We start from the raw sequence: 8,916 nt of genomic DNA, 5'->3' as shown, positions 1-8,916 counted from the left end.
TTTTTTAATTAACTAATTGTTTTAAACTTTAATTTAATTTAATTGCATTTTTCTTTTTAATTTTCGAATTATAACTTTGATTTTAAATTAAAAACAAAAAAATATTTTTTTATTTTATTTAATTTTCGAATTCTCTCATCTCTCATCTCCTTCTATTTAATTATTCATCTACTAGCACTTCTCTTCCACCCAAAATTCGAACACCATCTTCCTCTCTGTGTTCGAGTTTTTCTCTTTCCCTTCTTTTATTCTTCTCTTCTACTCACATAAAGGAACCTCTCTACTGTGGCAAAGAGGATCCCTATTATTTTCCGTTTTCTTCTTTTTCATATGAGCAGGAACAAGGATAAGAACATTCTTGTTGAGGTTGATCCTGAACCTGAAAGGACTCTAAAGAGGAAGCTAAGGGAAGCTAAAGCACAACTCTCTGGAGAAAATCTGACAGAAATTTTCGAAAAAGAAGGCGACATGGCCGAAAATAATAACAATGCAAGAAAGATGCTTGGTGACTTTACTGCACCAAATTCCAATTTACATGGAAGAAGCATCTCAATCTCTGCCATTGGAGCAAACAATTTTGAGCTAAAGCCTCAATTAGTTTCTCTGATGCAACAGAACTGCAAGTTTCATGGACTTCCATCAGAAGATCCTTTTCAGTTCTTAACTGAATTCTTGCAGATCTGTGACACTGTTAAGACCAATGGGGTTGATCCCGAGGTGTACAGGCTTATGCTTTTCCCGTTTGATATAAGAGACAGAGCTAGAATATGGTTGGATTCTCAACCTAAAGATAGCCTGAACTCTTGGGATAAGCTGGTCACAGCTTTCTTAGCCAAGTTCTTTCCTCCTCAAAAGCTTAGTAAGCTTAGAGTGGATGTTCAAACCTTCAAACAGAAAGAAGGTGAATCCCTCTATGAAGCTTGGGAGAGATACAAGGAACTGACCAAAAAGTGTCCTTCTGACATGCTTTCAGAATGGACCATCCTGGATATATTCTATGATGGTCTGTCTGAGCTATCAAAGATGTCACTGGACCATTCTACAGGTGGATCCATTCACCTAAAGAAAACGCCTGCAGAAGCTTAGGAACTCATTGACATGGTTGTAAATAACCAGTTCATGTACACTTCTAAAAGGAATCCTGTGAGTAATGGGACGCCTCAGAGGAAGGGAGTTCTTGAAATTGATACTCTGAATGCCATATTGGGTTAGAACAAAATATTGACTCAGCGAGTCAATATGATCTCTCAGAGTCTGAATGGATTGAAGGAATCATCCAACAGTACTATAGAGCCATCTTCTGAAGAAGAAGCTTATGATCTTGAGAACCCTGCAATAGCAGAGGTGAATTACATGGGTGAATCCTATGGAAACACCTATAATCCCTCATGGAGAAATCATCCAAATTTCTCATGGAAGGATCAACAAAAGCCTTAACAAGGCTTTAATAATGGTGGAAGAAACAGGTTTAGCAATAGCAAGCCTTTTCCATTATCCACTCAGCAACAGACAGAGAATTCTGAGCAGAATCCATCTAGCTTAGCAAATATAGTCTCTGATCTATCTAAGGCCACTTTAAGTTTCATGAATGAAACAAGGTCCTCCATTAGAAATTTGGAGGCACAAGTGGGCCAGCTGAGTAAAAAGGTCACTGAAACTCCTCCTAGTACTCTCCCAAGTAATACAGAAGAAAATCCAAAGAGAGAGTGCAAGGCCATTGATTTGACCATCATGGCCGAACCTACAAGGGAGAAGGAGGACGTGAATCCTAGTGAGGAAGACCTCTTGGGACGTTCAGTGACCAATAAGGAGTTTCTCTTTGAGGAACCAAAGGATTCTGAGGCTCATCTAGAGACCGTAGAGATTCTATTGAACGTCCTTCTGCCCTTCATGAGCTCTGATGAGTATTCTTCTTCTGAAGAGAATGAAGACGTCACTGATGAGCAAGTTGCTAAGTATCTTGGTGCAATCATGAAGCTGAATACCAAATTATTTGGTAATGAGACTTGGGAAGATGAACCTTCCTTGCTCACCAATGAACTGAATGCATTGGATAGGTAGAAATTACCTCAAAAGAAACAGGATCCTGGTAAATTCCTAATTCCCTGTAACATAGGCACCATGACCTTTGAGAAGGCTCTATGTGACCTGGGGTCAGGAATAAACTTAATGCCACTCTCTGTAATGGAGAAACTTGGGATCTTTGAGGTGTAAGCTGCCAGAATCTCATTAGAGATGGCAGACAACTCAAGAAAACAGGCTTATGGACAAGTAGAGGACGTGTCAGTAAAGGTTGAAGGCCTTTATATCCCTGTTGATTTCATAATCCTAGACACTGGGAAGGATGAGGATGAATCCATCATCCTTGGAAGACCCTTCCTAGCCACAGCAAGAGCTGTGATTGATGTGGACAGAAGAGAATTGGTCCTTCAACTGAATGAGGACTACCTTGTGTTTAAGTCTCAAGGTTCTCCTTCTGTAACCATGGAGAGGAAGCATGAAAAGCTTCTCTCACTGCAGAGTCAACCAAAACCCCCACAGTCAAACTCTAAGTTTGGTGTTGGAAGGCCACAACCAAACTCTAAGTTTGGTGTTGAACCCCCACATTCAAACTCTAAGTTTGGTGTTGGGAGGTTCCAACAATGCTCTGAATATCTGTGAGGCTCCATGAGAGCTCACTGTCAAGCTATTGACAATAAAGAAGCGCTTGTTGGGAGGCAACCCAATGTTATTTAATTATATTTAATTTTATTTTTATTTTTATTTTGTGTTTTATTAGGTTGATGATCATGTGAAGTCACAAAAACTACTGAAAAATCAAAAACAGAATAAAAAATAGCATTAAAAACAGCACACCCTAGAGGAGGAGCATTCTGGCGTTTAAACGCCAGAAACAAGCATCTGTCTGGCGTTTAACGCCAGAAACAAGCATCTACCTGGCGTTTAAACGCCAGAAACAGGCTACATTTGGGCGTTTAACGCCAGAAACAAGTAGCAGTCTGGCGTTAAACGCCAGGATTGCACAGCAAGGGCGATTTACACGCCTAATTGGAGCAGGGATGTTAAGTCCTTGGTCCCACTGGATTTGTGGACCCCACAGGATCTGTGGACCCCACAGGATCCCCACCTACCTTCTTCTCTCCTCTTCACACCTTTTCATAACTCTCTTCCCCAAATACCCTTCACCAATCACCTCACTCACTCTTTCCCATCATCTCTTCACCACTCACATCCATCCGCTCTTCCCCATAAACCCCACCTACCTCAAAAATTCAAACTCTTTTCCCTCCCAAACCCAACCCTAATGGCCGAACCCTAAACGCCACCCCACCCCTATATAAACCCCTCATTCCTTCTTCATTTATATACAACACCACCCTTTCTTCTTCCCTTGGCCGAATACACACCCCTCTCCCTCTCCTCCATTCTTTTTCTTCTTCTCCTTCTTTCTTTCTTCTTTTGCTCGGGGACGTGCAAACATTTTAAGTTTGGTGTGGTAAAAAGCATTGCTTTTTGTTTTTTCATAACCATCAATGGCACCTAAGGCCAGAGAATCCTCAAGAAAGAGGAAAGGGAAGGCAATTGCTTCCACCTCTGAGTCATGGGAGATGGAGAGATTCATCTCAAAGGTCCATCAAGACCACTTCTATGAAGTTGTGGCCAAGAAGAAAGTGATCCTTGAGGTTCCTTTCAAGCTCAAAAAGAATGAGTATCCGGAGATCCGACTTGAGATCCAAAGAAGAGGTTGGGAAGTTCTCACTAACCCCATTCAACAAGTCGGGATCTTAATGGTTCAAGAGTTCTATGCAAACGCATGGATCACTAGGAACCATGATCAAAGTGTGAACCCGAATCCAAAGCATTGGCTCACCATGGTTCGGGGGGAAATACTTAGATTTCAGTCCGAAAAATGTAAGGCTGGCGTTCAACTTGCCAATGATGAAAGAAAACGCACGCCCCTACAGAAGGGTCAACTTTGATTAAAGGTTAGACCAAGTCCTCATGGACATATGTGTAGAAGGAGCTCAATGGAAGGTTGGCTCAAGAGGTAAGCTGGTTCAATTAAGAAGATTAGACCTTAAGCCTGTAGCTAGAGGATGGTTGGAGTTCATTCAGTGCTCAATCATTCCTACTAGCAACTGGTCTAAAGTTACTATAGACCGGGCCATCATGATCCACAGTATCATGATTGGGGAGGAAGTGGAAGTTCATGAGATTATACCTCAAGAACTCTACAAGGTGGCTGACAAGTCCTCCACTTTGGCAAGGTTAGCCTTTCCTCACCTCATTTGCCATCTATGCAATTTGACTGGGATTGATATAGAGGGAGACATCCTCATTGAAGAGGACAAGCCCATCACTAAGAAAAGAATGGAGCAAACAAGAGATCATGGACCTCAACAAGAGCATGAGGAAATTTCCCACCATGAAATCCCTGAGATACCTCAAGGGATGCACTTCCCTCTACAAAACTATTGGGAGCAAATCAACACCTCCCTAGGAGAATTAAGTTCCAACATGGGACAACTAAGGGTGGAACACCAAGAGCACTCCATCATTCTCCATGAGATTAGAGAAGATCAAAGAGCTATGAGGGAGGAGCAACAAAGGCAAGGAAGAGACATAGAGGAGCTCAAAAGCACCACTGGTTCTTCAAGAAGAGGAAGACGCCATTCTCACTAAGGTGGACTCATTCCTTAATCTCCTTGTCTATTTATTTTACTATTTTTCGATTTTTGAGCTTTATGTTTTATTTATGTTTGGGTCTTCACTATATGATCACTAGTGTCTAAGTGTCTATGCCTTAAAGTTATGAATGTCCTATGAATCCATCACCTTTATTAAATGAAAAATGTTCTAAAAACAAAAGAACAAGAAGTACATGATTTCGAATTCATCCTTGAAATTAGTTTAATTATTTTGATGTGGTGACAATACTTTTTGTTTTCTGAATGAATGCTTGAACAGTGCATATGTCTTTTGAATTTGATGTTTATGAATGTTAAATATGTTGGCTCTTGAAAGAATGATGAAAATGAGACATGTTATTTGATAATCTGAAAAATCATAAAAATGATTCTTGAAGCAAGAAAAAGCAGTGAATACAAAAACTTGCGAAAAAAAGAGAGAAAAATAGCGAAAAAAAAGAGAAAAAGAAAAAGAAAAAGCAAGCAGAAAAAACCAAAAGCTCTTTAAACCAAAAGGCAAGAGCAAAAAGCCAATAGCCCTTAAAACCAAAAGGCAAGGGTAAATAAAAAGGATCCAAGGCTTTGAGCATCAGTGGATAGGAGGGCCTAAAGGAATAAAATCCTGGCCTAAGCGGCTAAACCAAGTTGTCCCTAACCATGTGCTTGTGGCGTGAAGGTGTCAAGTGAAAACTTGAGACTGAGCGGTTAAAGTCAAGGTCCAAAGCAAAAAAAAGAGTGTGCTTAAGAACCCTGGACACCTCTAATTGGGGACTTTAGCAAAGCTGAGTCACAATCTGAAAAGGTTCACCCAGTTATGTGTCTGTGGCATTTATGTATCCGGTGGTAATACTGGAAAACAAAGTGTTTAGGGCCACGGCCAAGACTCATAAAGTAGCTGTGGTCAAGAATCAACATACTGAACTAGGAGAATCAATAATACTATCTGAACTTTGAGTTCCTATAGATGCCAATCATTCTGAACTTCAATGGATAAAGTGAGATGCCAAAACTATTCAAGAGGCAAAAAGCTACAAGTCCCGCTCATCTGATTGGAGCTAAGTTTCATTGATATTTTAGAATTTATAGTATATTCTCTTCTTTTTATCCTATTTGATTTTCAGTTGCTTGGGGACAAGCAACAATTTAAGTTTGGTGTTGTGATGAGCGGATAATTTATACGCTTTTTGGCATTGTTTTTACATAATTTTTAGCATGATTTAGTTAGTTTTTGGTATATTTTTATTAGTTTTTAAATAAAAAGTCACATTTCTGGACTTTACTATGAGTTTGTGTATTTTTCTGTGATTTCAGGTACTTTCTGGCTGAAATTGAGGGACTTGAGCAAAAATCAGATTCAGAGGCTAAAGAAGGACTGCAGATGCTGTTGGATTCTGACCTCCCTGCACTCAAAATGGATTTTCTGGAGCTACAGAACTCCAAATGGCGCGCTCTTAATTGCGTTGGAAAGTAGACATCCAGGGCTTTCCAGAAATATATAATAGTTTATACTTTGCCCGAGTTTAGAGGACGCAAACTGGCGTTCAACCCCAGCTCCCTACCCTATTCTGGAGTCAAACGCCAGAAACAGGTTGCAAAGTGGAGTTAAACGCCAGAAATAGGTTACAAACTGGCGTTTAACTCCAAGAAAGACCTCTCCAAGTGAAAGCTTCAATGCTCAGCCCAAGCACACACCAAGTGAGCCCCGGAAGTGGATTTCTGCATCATTTACTTATTTCTGTAAACCCTAGTAACTAGTTTAGTATAAATAGAACTTTTTACTATTGTATTTACATCTTCAGATACATCTTTAGATTGTCTTTTGATCCTTTGATCACGTTTTGGGGGCTGGCCATTCAGCCATGCCTAGACTTTGTTCTTATGTATTTTCAACGGTAGAGTCTCTACACACCATAGATTAAGGTGTGGAGCTCTGCTGTTCCTTGAGTATTAATGCAAAGTACTACTGTTTTTCTATTCAATTCAAGCTTATTCCTATTCTAAGATATTCATTCACACCCAAGAACATGATGAATGTGATGATTATGTGACGCTCATCACCATTCTCACCTATGAACGCGTGCCTGACAACCGCTTCCGTTCTACATGAAGACGAGACAGAATGAGTATCTCTTAGATATCTAATACAGGGGACCGAGTCCGAGATATTAGAGTCTTCGTGGTATAAGTTAGAACCCATGGATGGCCATTCCTGAGATCCAGAAAGTCTAAAGCTTGTCTGTGGTATTCCGAGTAGGATCTGGGAAGGGATGGCTGTGACGAGCTTCAAACTCGCGAGTGCTGGGCGTAGTGACAGACGCAAAAGGATAGTAAATCCTATTCCAGTATGATCGAGAACCGACAGATGATTAGCCATGCAGTGACAGCGCATTGGACCATTTTCACAGGGAGGACGGGATGTAGCCATTGACAACAGTGATGCCCAACATACAGCTTGCCATGGAAAGGAGTAGGAATGATTGGATGAAGACAGCAGGAAAGCAGAAGTTCAGGAAGAACGAAAGCATCTCTATACGCTTATCTGAAATTCTCACCAATGAATTACATAAGTATCTCTATCCTAGTTTATATTTTAATTATGTTTTAATTATAAATTCTCTGTAACCATTTGAATTCGCCTGACTGAGATTTACAAGGTGACCATAGCTTGCTTCAAGCCGACAATCTCCGTGGGATCGACCCTTACTCACGTAAGGTTTATTACTTGGACGACCTAGTGCACTTGCTGGTTAGTTGTGCGAAGTTGTGACAAAGTGTGATTCACGTTTGAGAGCACCAAGTCTTTGGCGCCATTGTTGATGTTTACAATTTCGTGCACCAGGAACCCCAATTGATTGAAAAAAAATTTTTTTTAGAACTTTCTTGAACTATATACTTGGTGGATCATGTTTTGAGCTAAGAACACAAGCATGTGAGGTTTGAGCCTAATTGTGTGGTTACACCATACATAACCACTTACTTTCCATCTTGTATGCATTATTCTCTTCCTCTGATTGTAATTCTTGATTTGTTTGATTTGTTATGTCCATTATTTTGTGTATACATGCATTTATATGATTGAGGCCATTGTTCAAACAGCTCACTTACCCAAATAGCCTACCTTTTATCTTCCATTGTTAGCCAATTTTGAGCCTATGCTTAACCCATTTGTTCTTAATGATAGCACATTACAAGCCTAAGTGAAAAACAATAAATGTCCCTTGTTTGGATCTTTGATTAGCTTAGGCTAGTGAGAGTGTTCTTTACTTGATTTCGGAAAAGTTGGGAACACTGGTTAGAGATAAAAGTGTGTTTTTGTATTTGTGTTAAGAATCTTGGGAATTGGGTACACACTCATGTATTAATCATGTGTAAACCATATGCATTGATGTTTTTGTATATATTTTAGTTTGAAAAGAAAAAAAAATGAGAAAAATAAAAAGAAAAAAAAATATATATATAAGAAAAAGAAAATATATAGAAAAGAAAGAAAAAAGAAAAGCAATAAAAAAGGGGACAAAATCCCCCAAAGTGAAGTTCAATAAGAGTCAATGCATATGATTTGTGATAAAAAGAGAGTGCATGAGTGTGTGAAAAGTGAAGAATGGGTATTTAAGTTTGTTTAGAAGTGTATAGGTTGTCATAGGTTAGGTGGGAAGTTTAAGATGATCGAAGATTCAAAATTTCTAGCTCACTTGACCATATGCATCTTACCTTGACCCTAGCCCCATTACAACCTATGGGAAAGTCCTCATGATATTTGTATGCATGCATAAAATAATTTTTGATTGTTAGATGAAAAACAAATCTTGGAAAGCATGATTAGGGGAGAATCAAGTGAATCAACCCCATACACTGAGCGACTAGAGCGGATACACATCCGGTGAGGGTTCGATTGCTCAATTACATGTTTCCACCCATGATCATCTTTTCTTGCAAGTTTGTAAAATTTTTCAATGATCTAATTCAATTGTGGGTTGATTTGACTACTATTGCCTTAGCCCTTGTGTTTGTATATGTATTCTTGGAAATTGACTTGTTTTGACCAAGTGGATGCATTCATGTAGATAGATTGCATATAGATAGATTGCATTAAGTTAGTTTGCTTTGAATAAATGTTGATACCCCTTTGCTTCTTTCCTGATTTTAGCATGAGGACATGCTTAGTTTAAGTGTGGGGAGATTTGATAAACCCCAATTTTGTGGTTTATCTTGTGCTTATTTTAGGGGA

At 39.4% G+C, this 8,916-nt stretch overlaps 1 non-coding gene across 1 annotated transcript; it reads right to left on the bottom strand.

Annotated features, from left to right (window-relative positions):
* Positions 1–861: 861 nt before the first annotated feature.
* LOC148567177 (small nucleolar RNA R71) lies at positions 862–969 on the bottom strand. The gene has a single exon (XR_015881724.1). It is a non-coding gene; the product is annotated as a small nucleolar RNA R71 (small nucleolar RNA).
* Between the last annotated feature and the right edge of the window lie 7,947 nt (positions 970–8,916).

The sequence above is a fragment of the Arachis ipaensis genome, chromosome B4, assembly GCF_059453495.1.
Source record: "Arachis ipaensis isolate K30076 ecotype BB chromosome B4, ASM5945349v1, whole genome shotgun sequence".
Lineage (NCBI taxonomy): Eukaryota > Viridiplantae > Streptophyta > Magnoliopsida > Fabales > Fabaceae > Arachis > Arachis ipaensis.
The sequence above is the reverse complement of the archived record's forward strand: the minus strand, read 5'-3'. Positions and strand labels throughout refer to the sequence as shown.